Source organism: Typopeltis vanoorti, chromosome 24 (assembly GCF_054136105.1).
Source record: "Typopeltis vanoorti isolate ZY-2024b chromosome 24, IOZ_Tvanoo_1.0, whole genome shotgun sequence".
Lineage (NCBI taxonomy): Eukaryota > Metazoa > Arthropoda > Arachnida > Uropygi > Thelyphonidae > Typopeltis > Typopeltis vanoorti.
The window spans coordinates 76,935,622-76,955,909 of NC_143572.1; positions in this window are offsets into that span (position 1 = coordinate 76,935,622).

Below are 20,288 nucleotides of genomic sequence, written 5' to 3' on the forward strand. Positions count from 1 at the left end.
GTAGTTCTGATCCTCCCTATTTTCATCACTTTTGTCTTTTGTATATTTATTGTCATGTCATATGTTTTACAGGTTTCGTTTAGATTGTTGATCAGCTTTTGTAATTCATTTGGGGTTCTTGCAAGAAGGACGAGATTATCTGCATATTTGATATTATTTATGTTTAAACCATTGTCATTGATTCCAGACTCATTGTCTATTGCTTTCTTTACAACTTCTAGATATATGTTGAATAGGCATGGAGATAATGGGCATCCTTGCTTTACTCCTTTTTGGATCTCTATGAGTTCTGTTGTGAGTATGTCCTTTTTAATTATTGCATTTGTCTTAGAGTAATATTTTATCAGAAACTGTATTATATATTTGTCTATTGCTTTTTCTAGTAGAACTTTAAGAAGGATTTCTCTGATGATGTTATCGAAAGCTTGTTTAAAGTCCACAAAACAACAATATAGTTCTTTATGGTCTTCCCAGCTGAGCTCTGCTAGTTGGTGCAATGTGAAAATTTGGTCTATTGTTGAATAGTTTCCTCGGAAACCAGCTTGTTCCATGCCTATCATTTCTTCGTAGGTGTTTTTTAATCTATTTTGTATAATTCTTATGAATATTTTATAGGTGTGAGGGAGTAAATTGATTGGTCTGTAATTTCTGCAGTCTCTTTTGTCTCCTTTCTTGTATATTGGGATGATCTTTCCAGTTCTCCAGTCATCTGGGATCTCTCCTGTTTGTAGTATTTTATTGAATAGGGTTGTTAAATATTCTATTGATATGCTGCTTCCATATGACCACAGTTCAGTAGGGATAGTATCAATGCCTGGTGCTTTATTGTTTTTCATCTGTTTTATTGCGTATCTAACTTCTTGTAAAATTTTTGGGTGATCATTACTTTCTTCTATTGTTGGCATTGTAGTTTTGTTTCCTTGGTGGAAGATAGTCTTAAAATGATTTGACGAGATTTTTCTTATATATTCAATATTCCCGGTTTCAGTCATCTTGTTGTTTATCGTTATTACTGCTTTTGCTGAGAATTCCTTTGTAATTTCTCTTACAGTATCATGGAAGACTTTTAGGTTGTTTTGTTGGCATGCTTCTTGGCATTTCTTTGCTTTTTCTTCTGACCATTTTTCTTTGGCTTTTTTGCATAGATTGTCAACTTTATTTTTTAGTGCTCTTTATTTTTCTCTATTCTCTTCATTGTTTTGTTGGTTTACAAGTATCTTGGCCTCTCTTTTCTCTTCTATGGTAACTATGATTTCTTGGGTTATCCACTGTTAGTTTATTTTGGGTTTGGAACCTAGAGTGTCTTTTGCGATGATAACACTGTTTTTTTTCCTTCTGCCCAGTATTTTCCGCTGTTCTGTAAGATGGAGGGTTTTAATTTCAAGCACATCTGTTCTAAAAATCGACTTCTGTTAAAGCTATCTTTTAGTTTTGATAGGTTGATGATTTCTTCTTTTCTGATATTATTTTTGCTGTTGAATTTTATCTTTACTTTGGCAGTTATTATTTCATGGTCAGTGTCAAAATCAAAACTTCTTAATGTTCGTACATTATTTACTGATCTTTTCCATTGTTTGTTTATGATGATATAGTCTATGCAGTTCTTTATATTACCATCTGGAGATGTCGATGTATATTTATTATTAGGGCGTTGATAGAACAATGTGTTTGTAATCATTAGATCGTTTGCTTTACAGATGTGGAGTAACTGTTTTCCTCTGTCGTTAAGCTTCCCCATCACATCTTTTTTGTCTGCTGTGAACTGTCCTATTTTAGCATTAAAATCTCCCATCACTATCATGAGTTCTCTATTTTTGGGATTATCTATTTCCTGTTGTAGTTCATAGAAATTTTCTATTTCTTCTTCTGAATGGTTACTGTCTGGTGCATATATTTGGATTATTTTAATTGTTTGACCTTCTTCTTTTGCTTGAAGTTTGGCTGTTGTTATTCTAGGAGACACTGGGTTTATTTCAATTACTGAGTGTGTAAGTTTCTTTTCAATTAGTAATGCAACTCCTTCTCTGTGTATGTTATCTTTTCTTCCTGAGAAGTACAGTCTTCCTTCTGGTAAATCCATGAATCCATCTCCGAACCAATGTGTCTCTGATAAACCTAAAATACTCCATTTCAGTCTTTTTAAATTTTCCTGGACTAAATGTAATTTTCCAGGTCGGTATAATGATCTTATGTTGAGGGTGGCTACATGTTTCACATCCTTGGCTGACCACATTGCTGATTTCTCACCTACTCTCTGTGGTCTTTGAGTATGCCCGTCGGTTATCCCGTACGCAGTAGCACTATCTCGGTTTGTAGACTTTCTCCTGCTCTGGAAAGTTACTGGCATAATAATGTAGCCAGCTTGCCATGCCACTGCTACATCCTTTGGTCCACGGGTCTTTATTCTTTATTCAGAGCAACCCATTTGGGTTTCCCCCATCCACCACCTGGGAGACGCGCCTGGTAGGAGTGTGGTCTCCCCCAAGACATTGGCTTGATTTTGGCTTGTTTAGATATCTTGTTTGTTTTCCAGATTTTCTGTAATTTTCCCGTAATATTTAAAATAAATATTTTAGCAATCAATAAATAAATATATATTATTATTATTATTATTATTATTATTATTATTATTATTATTATTATTATTATTTATATATTATTATTATTATATTCAATTAACAGAGTTCACAGTCAAAAAGCAAAATGAAACATACAACAGCATAATGAAATATTTGACTGTCGAGTTCAGCCCCTTACGCTTAGGAATCAACTAGACATCATCGTAAAATGAGAGAAGTCCATGAAAGTGCTTTTCTAAAGTACAGATGATGTTATACCTGGGAGGCTCAACTCCTGCAGATGTTTCATAAATGAGCTTGGTATTGCTTCTAGTGCTCCTATAAAATTGGATCCTTATACAAGCACCTCTGTAGTGCAATTGGAAGGAAGACAGTATGTCATGTCCTTCAATTGGAAAAGGCCTAAGTTCGAATTTCGTCCTGACAAGAGGAATCTTTATATGGGCTTCATCAATTGAAGGCCAGTGATACAATCTCATAAGGAGTTTGCTGGGGTTTTTCTCCCGAAAACTCGAGTTTTCTCATTCCTCATATAGACAAACTGGCCTTGGGAACACATACAATTTACAGACAAAAAATACTAGTAATAGTGGTGGTGGTGATGGGCACTAGACGGCGTTGGTGTAGCAATGATGATGGTGGTGGTGGTCTGCTGTAGTTGGTGGATTAGGCATAATTGAGGAGTAGATTTGGTGTCCTTTCTCAATGAGTCTTCTTGGAAGTGTCACGTAATAATAATGATAACATACTCCTATAGTCGACAGTTTCTCATGCACATTTTCTTCTACTCTACTTTTTCTTGGTTCTGCCACATCTATAGATGTTATATGCTGTTGTTTGACTGCAGTAATGTCTAGATATTATGTTCCAGATGTCTGAAGTTAGTCTCAAAAACTTTGCAATGTTATTTTTAACAACTTTTTCAAATTTGTGTTTCCAAGGTATTTTACAAGTTGGGAAACTCTATTTCATACATAAGTTTCAGTATGCAATAATGACTCTGTTTGTAGCCCGTATGAGCAATCTTTGCTGTAAGAACTAATTAAATGGTCCACTATCTCCTCTTTATCTTTGCACGATCGGCACTTGCTACCATTATGGAACTTTAACCTTTGACTTTATTGCTTTTGTTTGCAGTGCTTGTGATTGAGCAGCAGTTAGCAGAATTCTGTTCCCTTTTGGATGTTACCCTGCTCAACTCTCTCTTCAATGCCCTTCAAATATTGACCATGCAGTGCACATTTTTCTAACCTTCTGATGTTTTTGCAATTTCTTTCTCATTCTACTCCATTTTTTAATATAATACATTCATTACGTTTTCTATGTAAGCTTTAGTTGGCATCTTTTCTGTGTTTTCCTTGATGTCATCATTCATCTCTCGCTTTTCTTCCCTACTGCTTGCATAACTTGTAAAATTCTACGCCTTTCACTTTTCCTGCTGTGTATAACCGATCCGCTCTCATGATTCAATGTAATTGATTTTCATTGTCTTCTATTAAGTACATCAATACCAGTTTGCATCAAGTTAATTATTCCTGCTTTATTTCTGTATCAGAAATCCCTGTAATCAGAAATATCCTGTAATATTTCTGATTACAGGGATGCCCTGTATATTGATTGTTCTTACAATGTTGCCTTCATTCAGTGTGGACTCTAGAACTCTTCTAACTCTTATCGGATATTCAGAATCAGTTTTCTGTGTAACCTCAATCTCAAATTGCCGTCTAGCTTAAGTACTCCTAGGTATTTGCAAGAGTCATTTTGGGTCAAATTTTCAATGTTCTTCTCATCGGCAAATGTGATTCCTTTGCTGCTTGTTATTTTCCCTCAGACTATGGAGAGTGTTGTGCATTTTTCAAGTCCAAATTTCATACAAATATCTTCATTGTTATTCGGACTCTATTGAACAGTGATGACTCAATGACTCTGGATAAGTTTCCATATAGCTTAAAATTATCCATGCATAACAAATGTGATATTTTTCGTGTGCTTGATATGTGTTATAGAAATCAATGTTAGCAACGTTAGCAGTGATAGTGAGTCACCTCTATTAGTATTAGTATTGGAAGTAGTAATTTATTCACATTCTTGATGCCCAGCAAAAACAAGATATCATTCATAACAACTTGATTGGTGATACATGCAATTCGATTCTACCAAAAAATCCAACAACGGTCCGTCGGATAGCGTTATTAATTTTGAACTGTTCCAAGGAATTCTTTCTTTTTTATTTCTTTTTTTTTTGCAAACTCATATTATTAATATTACTATTACGTGACACCTCCAGGGTGTCCAAGGACTCATAACGGCAGGACGCTCTACGCTACTCTTTTCGCTAAAGACATCTCATCCTCTCCACTACTAGAATTTTCTTTAATACGAAACTACTACCTTCAATGCCATCTACTGCCCAACATCAACAACAACTATTTTTTTAAAAAATCGCGTGTGTTCTGAAGGCTGAGAGGTCAATACGCGTGATGAAAAAATCCGAGTTTTCAAGAGAAAAAAAAAACTCTGCCACTCCTATATGAGATTGGTTATCTCACCATCAGTTATAAATAAAAACCATATGAGGATTCCCCTCTTCACCACGAAAATCGAACAAATAACTTTTTCCACTCAAAGGGCGAAATGTTCCAGTGTTCTTCCAATTGTGATACAGAGATCTGTATAAATTGATGAGGTTTCTTGTAAATTGTCTGATAACTTCTGAGAATCTTGTAAATTATTATTTATTTATTAAATAGAAAATTATGATAATGAGCAGACACCTTTCCCTATAGCGAATAGGCGGGGCCTTTTAACCCTATCGGCGACTAGACTTGAACTTAAGTCTATCTTCGGGCGACTTAGTACAGTTGATGCAAACGCCACATCCACTGAGCTACACAGGCTCTAATATAATATATTATATTATATTATATTAGAGCCTGTGTAGCTCAGTGGATGTGGCGTTTGCACACCATCGCGCTAGGCCGCACGAAGGAAGTCTTGGTTTCGAGTCTAGTCGGCGACTAGAGGAAATTTTTCTAAGCCTTTTTTCGACCGGTTCCCGAGTTAGTCGATCTCTGGCACGGGCAAGCAGGTTTTTCCTCCCGGAAACTCGGGTTTTTCGTCCTGTAAACTCAAGAAAATCGACCGTAGAACCCACATTATTTCAGACATTAAATATATTGTGTTAGGGTTAGAGACCACGAGATGGCGGCACATTTGAGCCGTCTCTCTTCACTGCGTACCGCTTAATTAGTGATAGCCTTGGGCCATCTGTCTCTGATTGGGTACCAGTGGAGATTGAACTGCCCACTCAGTCTCCAAAAGTTAGATAGGGCTAATTGGCCTCGCCTACTCCCGTATATACGGGAATAAAAAGGCGTTAGCTGATTTTTTTTTTTATATTATATTATATTATATTATATTATATTGTGGAGATTGAACTGCCCACTCAGTCTCCAAAAGTTAGAAAGTGCTTAAATGGCCTCGACTACTTACCTATAGAGGAATAAAAGGGGTTAACTAATTTTATTTAAAAAAAAAAAAAGCCTGTGTAGCTGTGGATGTGGCGTTTGCACACCAGAGCGCTTGACCACACGAAGGAAGACTGTCTCGAATCTAGTCGGCGATTAGAGTAAATTTTTCTAAGCCTCTTTTCGACCGGTGGCTGATCTCTGGTACGGACAAGTCGGTTTTTAGTCCCGTAATCTCAAGAAAATAGACCGTAGAACCCACATTATTTTCAGATTATTAAATATATTGTGTTAGGGGCCACGAAATGGCGGCACTGTTGGGCCGTCTCTCTTCACTGCAAGCTTAATTAGTTATATTATATTATATTATATTATAATATAATATAACCTTGCTATATTATAAGATAGCCTTGGACCAGCTATTTGAGAATGGCTGAAATGGAGACTGAACTGCCCGCTCAGTCTCCAAAAGTTAGATATGGCTAAAACGGCCTTGCCTACCCCCCTTATAGCTGAATAAAAGGTGTTAGCTGATTTGATATTAATATTATATATATATATATATATATATATATATATATATACACACATACATTATTGTTATTATAACTTTTTATAAGCCTTTTATTCTATCTCTGGCAAAAGCAAACGGGTTCCTGAAACTCGAGTTTTTTTTTTTTTCGTCTCGTAAACACAAGAAAATCGACCAAAGAACCTATACTATTTTAGCTTAAAATATTAGGGTTAGTTTGCACGACATGCAGCATTTGTTGAGCCATCTCTTCAGTGTGAGCCACTTATATTAGTGATAGCATTGGACAGCTATCGCTGATTGGTTACCACCTGGTAGCCAATCAGAGATAGCTGTCCTAAGATAACTAAGATATTGCCCCCATGCAGTCTCAAAAAATTGGATAAGGCTAAAACGGCCACGCGTACTCCCTATATGGAAATAAAAGCAGTGTGCTGATTTGATATTATTATTATTATTATTATTATTATTATTATTATTATTATTATTATTATTATTATTATTATTATTATTATTATTATTATTATTAAACAATATTACAAACAAGTATAATATAAGTGCCTGATAATAAGCCAGATTCCGACATACAGTGGAGCTTATGGCATAACATCTTGCCAACTCCTTAAAAGTTGGCAAGATGTCATGTCTTGAATACTGCTTCTAGCACCTGTAACTACGCACACAGGCGAGAATACTGGAATTTAGTCCATACAGAAGAAAGTAGACACAGAATATGCAATTTCCTCTTCAACTGCGCTAAGGCTGTCATCTACAGCTTCTACCTAAAACACACAAGAAATAACAAGCACCAAATCGGCACAAACCCTCAATATCCTCTGTAGGGAACTACAAAGCAAGCTTTCGCTGGAACTTGATTTCTACAAAGAAACAAGAACTGTCGCGAAATTCATAGAGGAGTGGAAATCCAACTGGTATTCTGTTCTAGATTGCCGATTACAATACACTTCATCTGAACGATAACTAAGAGTGAAACTGAACTGTAATGTTGATTCATTTATTGCATTTTCTATTGTATATCCAAAAGGAAAATCTTTCTTTCTCTGTAATATATATACTTATATATTTATAATATGTAAATAGTCCTTTTGTTACCTATTTTCTAATGTATATTTTATCGAGTTAAATAAAAATAAAAAAAAAATTTAAAAATCTGTTGGTGTGTGTGTGGGGGGGGGACACTCAATATTTTGCTTTATATAAATACTAGCTAACGACCCACGTTGTTTACGTTATTCTGTTATTGTTTCATTGCCTTAACACTTTCTTTGCCAAGCTGAAAATTGGAATTTCGTGTGGTGGACAAATTTTTTTTATTTTTTTATTTAGTTAACGACGTCCACGCGATAACGCATAATCGGCCGTTTGGTGAGAACTCGCATCGCGCGATATCGCGTGATTGGCAATTTAAAATCATACATTTTTATCTACATGAAATCGATACATTCCTTTTTATTTAAAGAGATTTTTTGTAAGTCATTCCTTCAGCAGCATGGTTATCTATATAATATATTTTTAATTATATTGTAGCTATGATCCTTAAATTGTCATTATAGTGGAGACTGTTGTTCATTAAAGGATTTTGCCAATAAAAAAAATAATATTATTTACTTTGATTGACATGTTGTTTCATTCTGGGTTTCTCCATGAATGCAGGTCACAAAGTTTCCTGTGATGGATCTTGGGACATTCTTTTCCATTTGTTTCCTTTCTCCCTGGGTAGAACCTTTTAACATCTAGTTGGAGGTCTATCGGTTTCTCTATGGTTGATCTCGGATACCAGTTTGTAAAGCGGTAGTTCCACCTCTTGTCGTTGTCTTGCAATATGACCTGCCCACTCTACCTTGTTGTCATATATTGTTTTTCACTACTTCTTTTACTCTGATTAGTTTTATTAGTGATGTGGTCTTTTTTACTTTTCCGTAAAATTCTTCGCTTCATGTCATGATGGGTGGATTGTAAACAAAGTTCTTTTTGTATGGTGCTCCAAGTTTCGGAGGCATAGGTTAAAGATGAAAGGATACAGCTGTTGAACATGCTAGCTCTTATTTTGATATCTAGTTTAGGATCTATGGATTTGATAGGGTTACTAGAAGTCCACGCAGCTCTGTTTCTTTTTGATATTTCTTTAGAAATATCTTTGTCTCTATGTTTATTGTTTGACCAAGGTATGTGTATGATTCTACATTTTCTATGTTGCTCATCCATTTGGTTTGGTCAGGGTGAATTTTAGTCTTATTTGATTACAGCATCATGCACTTGATGACGTATCGTTTCAAGTTGTGGAGGACCGTGAGATATGAGTATTATATCGTCTGCAAAAATTAATATTTGGAGCAGCTCGCCATCAATGTTTATGTCACCTTTAAGTTGATTTTCCTTTTCAGAGTACAAGTAAAACGTTTTGGTGATATGATATATTTTTGTCGAACACTTCAGTTTATGGTGATAGTTATAGGGTCGTCGAATAAGGTTATATTTGTAGAGCTACCAGAGTTAAATTCTTTAATTAGACTGAGGTGGACTGGATCGATGCATTGCGCTAGCAATGCTTGTAAAATTTGTCGAAGGCAAATAGTGTCCAAGGCTTTTTTAAAGTGAATAAATAGAAAGCAAAGAGGGATATGATATTCTTTGCATCGTTCACTAAGTGATTGGTTGACTATTTGTGCGTGATCTATTGTAGAATAACCTTTTTTGAATCCTGCCTGTTCTTTACCTTCATGTTCATGAAGGGTAGTTTGATTCCCTTTGATATTATTTTTAGTCACACACTTATATATATGTGTGTGACAGCAGACATATAGGACGATGTCTTCGTGTCCTTTTTTTTTAAGAGAAGAACTGTTTCTGATGTCTTCCATTTTGATGGTGTTTTTCCTTTTTTTAGGTAACAAGTAAATCTTTCGGCAAGAGCTTTATAAAGTTTTGGTCTTCTTTGTTGAATATCCCCAAATTTCGACTGATCTATGGCTGGAGCTGCATTTCGTTTCAGGTTTTGAGTGCTCATTATATTTCTTCTGTTATATTAAATTAACATATTTCATAGTCAAAGAGTAACAAGAAACATGTAAATAGCGGAATAAAATCTTCTTTAATTGATGATTCCAATTTGAATCTTATCAAGAGACCTAGGTATCGATTTGATGTTGAAAAATGGGAGGTCTGTCTAAAAGTTTTATTTTGGAGGCTCAGGGTTTCAGATGTTTCATATACTCTTTGTATTTTACTTAGAGCTTCTCTGAAAAGAAAATTCTACCAGAGCTTTTAACTTCCATACACAGGGCCGCATTTACCATTAGGCGCATGATGCGCAAGCTGGGGGCCTCACTCTCTATGGGGGGGCCACATTTAAAAACCTTACTTCTCATATAGAACAATAAAAAAAAACAGCATAGTTATAGTTGGGAGGACTAATGGCCATCCATGGAAACTGAGCAAGAGTGTGGTTAGCAAGGGTGTTAGAACTAGATTTTTTACTTGGAGAGTGGTGAATGAGTGGAATGAGTTGCCCGAGTCTGTTGTGGGTGCCATGACTGTCAATGAGTTCAAGGCAAAGTATGATAGATACTGTGTGGATGTTGAGTAGTTGTTTAGGGCCTGACTCGATGAGTCTAAGGACTCCTTGAAGTTTCCCGTAATAATAATAATAATAGTTGCAAAATAACATACTTATTTATAAATATTAAATTCGTAATATAAAAACTAGAGGTCGCTGAAAAATTTGTGAGGCCTCCCGCTTCCATATGAAATACATTGTTCTTTCCTTAGAATATAAAGCTAACAGGAACTGCTGTATTCCATGAAATTGATGTATGTAAGTGTACCATTTCTTTGCTGGATGTATATACACGTCCGGCAAACCTGGATAGTTATTATTTTTAGAGACCACAAATGCATATATATATATATATATATATATATATATAAAGATCAGCGAGTCCAAACGTAAGCAAATAGCTGGATGGTACAACACCAGGGCAACTCATAGTCCACCTGGTAGAGCGCAACACAGAGGCAACTCATAGTAAGGGTGGAGCAGGCCCCCTTCACTGTTCTTGATATTTACCCATAACGTGAAACGTAGCTTCTAAACTTCCACACATAATTGATACATACATATATAAACGTATTTTTTCAAGTTGTTCTAACAGGCGTGCCATTGTTGCGTGCAGTTTAACGTGAACGCCAATATTGAATAACTGCAGCATGGCTATCTGGGATGTTATAACTCAAATGGTTGTTTAAGTGGACAGGGTTCAGCAGGATTTCCCTTGATTCTACAATTTTTCTCTCAAACTCATCATCACAGCGAAAAATATTTTCCGATTTATCCCAGCAAATGGAGTGGCTTTGTTGATCATCATTAGGATTGTTTGGAAAAAGAATATGACTGGATAACGCAGTTGCGTGTGATCTTTTGTAAGAGATGTCTCTTTTATACTCTTCTGTACGTTGTTCAATAGATTTGTTAGTTTGTCCAAAATAAGGGATATTGCAATCGCACCATAATTTATATACACCTGGATATTTTGGGTTGTAATGAGTAGGCTTTGGATGGGTGATTAGAGAATGGATTTTAGGAAGTGTGGTGAAGAACGTCCCGATGTTGTATCTTTTTAAGGACTTTAGCTAATTTGTTAGAGACTGTGCTAATGTATGGGATGGAGATGCTACCTTTAAAATTAATAGTTTCTGTTGTACACTGCCTAGGGGGATCCAGAAGAAATTTCTTAATCGTTTTTTCAGAGTATCCATTTTGTTTAAAAATAAGGGAGAGGTGATTTATTTCTTTTTGTAGTTCATCTGGTTCATTCAAGAGAGAGCGTGCTCTGTGTCCTAAGGTAGAAATAGTTCCAAGCTTTTGTGGTGGAAAATGATGAGAAAGATTATGCAGATATCTATTGGTATGAGTAGGTTTTCTGTACATAGAGATTTTAAATCTTTCAGAACATCGTGTAAGCATCACATCCAGGAAAGGTAAGGAGTTATTATTTTCAAGATCAGCAGTAAATTTTATATTAGGATGTTGGATGTTAAGATGATGAAGAAAATCTGAGGGATGTGTGCCCGTGATTCCAAATAATGAAAATATCATCAACATATCGTTTCCAAACTTTTGGTTTAAATGAGAAGGAAGATATGGCTTTCGTTTCAAAATCTTCAAGGAAGATGTTAGCTACAACTGGGGAAAAAGGATTGCCCATTGCCAGGCTTTGTTTTTGTTGGTAAACGGAGTCCTGATATCTGAAGTAACCAGAATGAATGCAATGTTTTAATAAACCAAACATTTTTTTTGGATAATTTGTCCTTTAGTAATGTAAGTATCTCTCGTCTGTAGGAACGTTAGTAAATAACGATATAATGTCAAAACTTGCTAGAATGTCATTTTCATTGATGGGAATATCTTTTATATGAGAAACAAAATCTGTGGTGTTTTTGATGAAAGATGAAGATTTATTGGAGAAACACATGATGTACTTTGCTAGATATTTGGAAAGTTTATACGTAGGTGAATCAATTCCTTCCACAATTGGGCTGGAAACTCCATAGATGCGTGGGATAAGAGGATGTAGAGAGCATAAAGAGAGGTGAACATTATGAGGAAGTTCACTCGTAGTTTTTAACAAGTTTTTGTACGGTTTTGTAATTCTCTTGTAGGATCTTCCTGAAGAATTGAATATGTCGAATTATCTTCAAGTAATTGAAGCATTTTGTTGTAGTAATCTTCAGAGTTGAGGATGACCCTGGAATTGCCTTTATCTGCAGGTAAAATAATAATGTTACTGTTTTTTTTTTTAAGATTTTTAGGGCTTGTCTTTCAGCCATTTAAATTTGATAAAAAAAAATACAACATCAGGACGTTCTTCACCACACTTCCTAAAATCCGTTCTCTAATCAGACATCCAAAGCCTACTCATCACAACCTAAAATAACCAGGTGTATATAAATTATGGTGCGAATGCAATATCCCTTATTTTGGACAAACTAACAAATCTATTGAACAACGTATAGAAGAGCATAAGAGAGACATCTCTTACAAAGGATCACATGCAACTGCGTTATCCAGTCATATTCTTTTTCCAAACAATCCTAATGATGATCAACAAAGCCACTCCGTTTGCTGGGATAAATCGGAAAATATTTTTCGCTGTGATGATGCGTTTGAGAGAAAAATTGTAAAATCAAGGAAAATCCTGCTGAATCCTGTCCACTTAAACAACCATTTGAGTTATAACATCCCAGATAGCCATGCTACAGTTATTCAATATTGGCGTTCACGTGAGCCTGCACGCACACTTGCAGTAAACAATGGCACGCCTGTTAGAACAACTTGAAAAATACAACGTTTTTTTTTTTTTTTTATGTATCAATTATGTGTGGTAATTTTTACTTGTAATTTCCAGTTTTTTAGATACTTCAATGTTTATTACTATTCTCTTCCTTTATGAATACCTGATGAAGGCTGTTATACGCCGAAACTAGTTGTATTATTCTCATTAAAATCTTTGTAAGTCATCTTGTCTTGGTTTATCATTAAATCTATTTAATATATATCTATATATATATATATATATATATATATATATATATATATATATATATATATATATATATATATATATATATATATATATATATATATATATATATATATATATATATATATATATAAATTTCCATAATATATATATATATATATTTCCATATATATATATTTCCATAATATATATATATATATATATATATATATTTTTTTTTTTTTTTTTTTTTTTTTAAATGTAAATATATACCAATGTTGTGTTATTTTTAGTTTATTAAAATGAGTTATTATGGAAATATCGACTTTTATTTTCAATAAACTAAAAAATAAAAAATAAAAGCGCATGAATTTGATTAACTGAAATAGACTTATTCTTTTAGGGCCTCATTATGATGTTGCGCCTAGGGCCTCAAAAAGTATAAATGCGGCCATGTCCATACAGGAAAAAGGCAGTTTACAAAAAAATTTTTTTTTTTACCATGGGTGTAATATACGTTAAAGATAACAAGAAATTTTATATACTTGGTTTTAATCCTTTTCCCAAGTAAGCAAAAACGTTTTCACGTGAAATATATTCACGTCTGAGCTACTTGTATACAGAGGCTAATGACTGCATACCACTTGCCTTTTGCATTATGGGATACAAACTAAGGAAAGTGATATGAAATCATTAGACTCTATAAACACCCTCTGTCCAAAAAGAAACCGAACTTTTCGAAACAGAAGAAACCAGTAGCGCCACCTGTTGCATCTTTTTGTTGTCGATAGCGCCAAACCTCATTAGTGACATTTGTTTCATTAGAAGCCGAGTTATAGTGCCAAGAGTGACAGTGTGTTTTGACGAACGGTCGGAAAATTAGTTTCAAACAGAGAGCTGCGATTGACTTTTGTGTTAAACTTAGTAAATGTTTTACGCAAACTCATCAAATGCTTCAAAAAGCATACGGTGATACTTATCCGGTACTCAAGTTTACGAGTGGTTTAAGTTATTTCAAAGTAGTCGTGAGACACCTGAGGACGACGAAAAGCCGGGCTGTCTAAAAACTAGACTGAGCAAAGTTAACATCCATAGTGCGTGATTTCATGAAAGAAACCCGAAATCGTCCGTGGGATTGATTGAAGATGAATTGGGGTTTCAAAATCAACTGTGCACAACATTTTGACCGAGAGTTTGGCCCTTCGTAAATTGAATTCGCGATTTGTTCCCAAGTTGACCGATGACCAGAGAATGTATCGAATTGAACACTGCAAGGTGTTTGGAGTATGAATCCGAAACAAAGCGGCCAAGTGCTGAGTGGAGGCCACCAGAAGAGGGGCATCCGAAAAAAAGTCGCTTCGATAAGTCAAAAGTAAAGACAATGCTGATTTGTTTCTACGATTCCAAGGGCATTATCCACAAAAGAATTCGTTCCGCCTGGCCAAATGGTCAATGGTGAGTTTTATCTCGAAGGTTTGATGCGATTGATAGCGAGAATTCGTCGCGTATGGAATGAATATCGTGATGTAGGCAGCTGGTCACTTTTGCACGATAATGCATGATATATATATATATATATATATATATATATATATATATATATATATATATATATATATATATATATATATATATATATATATATATATATATATAGATATCCTATTGATCACTCTATCTGGGGATTACTGAGAAACATTAGAAATAAAAACAGTTCCTTCCCCCCATAATCTCAAACCAGGGCTTGGTTCACACAGATGTAGATAAGGGAGAAGGCATACTAAAGACTATAGAGGAGCAGTGCAAACCCTCTTATAACAACTTAGATTTCAATCACTTGTACAAAATCCACAGACAGGTCAGACACGCTTTAAATCTCACAGATACCAGCGCTGACCATATTGCACCCACATCACCTGTTGAATTATATGATATTATTAAAAAACTTAAGAACAATAAAGCTCATGGACCAGATGGCATCTAAACAGGGTGATCAAGCTGCTGCTTCGGAAAGCTGTAGTGCACCTGACCAGTATAATAAATGCAATCTTAAGATTTCACAATTTTCCTTCCACCTGGAAACTGGCTGATGTAATTCCTATTCATAAGCCAGGCAAAGACCCACACCTACCGCAAAATTATCGTCCAATCAGTCTTATCTCTAATCTGGGTAAGGTTGCGGAGAAGTTCATCCTCTCACGACTCCAAACCTCAGTAAATGACCTAAACATCCTCCCTAAAGAACAGTTTGGTTTTCGGCATCACAGTACTACCCAGCAAATCCACAGAATTGTGGAATACATCACCACCAGCTGTAACTGGCGCCAGTACACAGGAGCTGTTTTCCTAGACCTATCCAAAGCCTTTGACAAAATCTGGCATTTTGGACTCCTACACAAACTTATCTCAGCCGGTATGTCACTAAAAATGCTTCATTTAATCCATTCATATCTTCAGAATAGATCAAATGCAAGTAAAAATCAATGGGTCTACATCGTCCCAGCGCAATGTCTTTGCTGGAGTGCCACAGGGATCTCTACTGGCTCCATTGCTGTTTTCTGTATACATGTCGGACATCCCGCACAATCCGATGTCTTCCATTTTGGCCTTGTATGCGACGATACAGCAATACTAACCAGATCTCTCCGACCCCATTTCGTTACCAGAAAGTTTCAAAAAAATCTTCTAAAGCTGGAGGGTTGGTTCTCCAAATGGAGATTGGAAGTCAATCCCCAGAAAAGCTCAGCCATTCTTTTCTAAAAAAGGCCAATGTCTCCTGCAGGAGATGTGTTGCTATTCAATACTAAAATTCCCTGGCAGACAGAAACAAATTACCTGGGTGTAATTCTCGAGAAAAAGCTATCTTTCAACCAACACATCAAGTCTACGTGCACAAAGGCATCTAAAGCCATAGCTCAGATCTATCCGCTAATTAATAGAAATAGCAAGCTCAGCAACACTATGAAATTGCAGCTATACCACATGACGATTCATCCTATAATCACCTATGCCTCTCCAGCCGAGCCACACCTCTAATATTAACATTATCAAGATACAACGAGTGCAGAACAAGTGCTTGAGAATGATTCTGAAAGCCCCGTGGTATGTTAGAAACAATCAACTTCATAGAGACACAAATATTCCCCATATTCTCTCTTTTCTACAATCCTTAGCATCCAAGTTTTTCCTAAAGACGTCCACACACCCCAATGATTTGGTTCACCAAGCTGCAGCATACGAAGCAACGGACATATTCAAATATAGAAGACCAAAAGCTATATTAGCTTCCTTTAGCGATGCATAATCTCCATGCTCATTCAGGGCGAGCAAACTGCTCATAAATTTTACCCTCACTGTAACACAACAGATAGTGGGGAATATGAAAAGCATCTTGCTTCACCCCTAAAGACATTATTGTCAATTGTCAATTTCAGTTATAGTGAATACTGAAGTCAAACTTTCAGCATTTAACGTTTATTACTGAAGTTAAACGTTCTGCCAAGGTGAGGCATGTTATCGTTACGAGATAAAGCACTTTTAGTTCTGTATTATCGGAACTCCGAATGTGCAAGTGTGGCTTTGCGCACCTATCGTTCGATGCGGGGCATTAGAAGTGGAAAGGGACCGATGCCTTGTTCCTCACTGATAGCTATGAAGAAAAGGTTTGAGTACACTGGCAGTTTGGAAGCACGTGCAAGAAGTGGGAAACCCAAAAAACTATTCCAGTTGTGCACGAGATCGAACACGAGACTGACACACAATTGGCAGCTTCTGCACACGGGGAATGCAGTGCGTGCTAAATTTCAAGACGAACTGGCAGTTCGTACGGACTGTGTGGCGATCACTCAGGATCATCCTCAAGAGTATCCTTACAAAATCCAACACGTACAGGAACTGAAACCAACCGATTTCGAGAGACGTCATGAATTTGCAAATTGAGCTTTTCAACAGACGGAAAACAATGCGGACTGACTGTCGAATGTCCTGTGGACTGACGAGGCGCACTTTTACCTTAATGGAAGTGTAAATGCGTACAACTGCTACATCTGGTGAGAAAGAACCCACACACGATTGTGGAAACCCCTTTGCATCAGCCAAAGATGACAGCATGGTGTGGGTTCACTGCGTCATTAATTATAGGTCCCTTCTTCTTCTTCTTTGAGGAAGTCCACAGCAGTACATTTCGAACTGTCACAGGCAAGCGCTCCATAGTGTAGTATTCATGCAGGATGGAGCATCTCAGCACATCACAGGTGCTGTCCAGCACCTGCTGCGATCGACATTTGGCGATCACCTTTCCTCAGTTGCTTGCTCTTTCCCGCACGAATGGCCACCAAGATCTCCAGAACTTACACCTTGTGACTTTTAGTTATGGGGCTACTTGAAGTCAAAGGTCTACAGAGGTCGGCCGACGTCATTGGCCATGTTGAAGCTATTCGCCATCATGTGACAGGAATTATAGCTGAAACTCTCTTCGATGCTATGCAGAGTGTCGTGCCACGTCTGACATCCATTCTCATGAATGACGGCCGTCACATTGAACATTTGTAATCCTAGCTGTGTTGAGAACTGTGCTGTGCCACTGCACAAACTACTGACACAACTGAAGCGCCACCTGTCGGTGGCAAATTTAACTATTCTTGTAATAAAATTTTTCGTTATTAAAAAAAATCTATCCAATGTCTTTCTGTGCATTTCTGTGAAAACCGCATCGTTCTACTGCCTATACTTTTCGAATTATTGAATTTTTACTTTTTTCTGTTACTTTTCAATCACCCAGTATATATATATATATATATATATATATATATATATATGCATGGAGGTTCATTTTCTCGGGTGTTAAACATTTTTTAAAAGAATTGAATAATATAAACCGAGAGAAAAGGAAAAGGTTTATAACGACTAGTTTCGGCGTTTTGCAACCTTCTTCAGGGTTTTTTTAAAAGAAAAGAAAAAACATTAAACATTGAAGATAAAAACTGTGAACAGCACAGGAAAGTCACTATACATATTTAACGTGAAAATGTTGTAGTTAACGTATTCAAAGCTGTTCCTCCTTTGGCCACTTTGTCGGGTGAGTGCGTGCGCATAGCATCTGGTGAGCGCAGTATTTGATCACAGCAGAATGACATTCTGGGAAGTTATAGCTTAAATTATTATTTAAATATACAGAGTTGAGGATGATTTTTCTAGATTCTACAATTTTTCTCTCCAATTCATCATGGCAATGGAAAATGTTATTAGATCTATCCCAAAGGATTGTATGACTATGGTTTTCATCATCAGAATCGGCCGAAAAAAGGATATGACTGGATAAAGCACTGGAACGTATTCTCTTGTAAGCAATGTCCCTCCTGTGCTCCTCCATACGCAATTCAATAGACCTATCCGTCTAGCCAAAGTAAGGAATGTCGCAATCACACCATATCTTATACACACCGGGATATTTTAGATTGTGATGGCTAGGCTTTGGGTGGCTCACTAGAGAGTGGATCTTAGGAAGTGGAGTAAATAGTTCAGTTATATTTTTTGAGAACCTTGGCTAATTTTTGAGAGACGGAGCTCATGTATGATATAGATATATTGCCTTTAACATTATTTATTTCTTCAGTATGGTGACTAGGAGGATTAAAAAGGAATTTTTTAGTACTTTTTTGAGAATAACCATTCAGTCTGAAAGTAGATCTAAGAAAATTGATTTCTTTACGAAGTTCATTTGGGTCGTCAAGAAGACAACGAGCTGTATGTCCCAAAGTAGAAATAATTCCAAGTTTCTGAGGAGGGAAATGATGGGACTGACTATGGAGATATCTATTGGTGTGTGTAGGTTTTCTGTACATTGAAATTTTAAGTTTTTCAGAAGAACGGGCCAGTTTCATGTCCAGGAAAGGCAGGGAACCATTAGTTTCAAACTCAGCAGTGAATTGAATATTCGAGTGTTGACTATTGAGATGTTCAAGGAAATCGAGGAGAGAATCACGTCCATGGCTACAAATGAGGAAAATGTCGTCCACACATCATTTCCAAATTCTAGGGGCTAAGGAATAGGAAGAGATAGCTTTAACTTCAAAATCTTCCAGATAATGTTGACAAGTACAGGAGATAAAAGATTACCCATTGCTAGACAATGATTTTGCTTGCAGATGGTGTTTTGAAATCTAAAGTATCAAGACTTGATGCAAAAAGGCTAACATTTATTTTGGATAACTTATCTTTGAGTAGTGTCAGGACTTCGTCTGTAGGAACATTTGTGAACAAGGATACTATGTCAAAGCTAGCCATGATTTCATTTTCTTTAACAGTAATATCCTTAATGTATGATACAAAATCCGCAGTTATTAATAAAAGATTAAGACTTGCCGGAAAAACATTTAAGGTAGGCATTTTGCAAGATGTTTTGAAAGGTTGTATGTTGGTGAATCAATGCCTTCAACGATGGAACGAAGTGGGGTATTTTCCTTGTGGATCTTGGGAACTTCATACATATATGCATTGAATAAGTGGATGGAGAGAGCTAAGAGAAAGGCGAATGTTTCTAGACAGTTCAGAAGTTGTTTTTAATAAATTGTTGGTACTATTTTGAAGTTCACGAGTGGGATCTCTCTCAAGAATTGAGTGTCACTCTGTAGTAATTCAAGCATCTTATTTTTATAATCTTCAAAATTAAGGACAACTGTGGCATTGCCTTTTTCTGCAGGAAGGATAATTATATTTGTTATTTTTAAACTCTTAAGAGCCTGTCGTTCCGATGAAGAGATGTTATCTGTGGGTGGTTTTGCAATGTTGATGATAAAGATGGATTCAATAAGGAGAAGTTTTGCATGTTGTGAAGGGAGGAAGGAAGCAGCCTTTTCTATCTTGGTGAGGAGTGATTCTTTTCGGATAGATTTTGGAGAAGGAATAAAATTTAAACCCTTGCTGAGGATACTTTTTTTGCATCTGAAAGGATGTGAGATGATTTATTAATTACAGCTCTGTCAGGGTTGATGTGGGGTTTTGAGAAGTTCAGATTATTTTGTACTCCTTTTAGGGCTTCAAATTTCCTAATAAGTTTTAATTTGCAGTTATATTGGATTTGGGCTGCTTGAGATTCACTATGCATACTAAAGAGATGCCAACTTTCATTGTCCAGAGATTCTTCAAGTATTTGAGATAATGTACTTTTTTT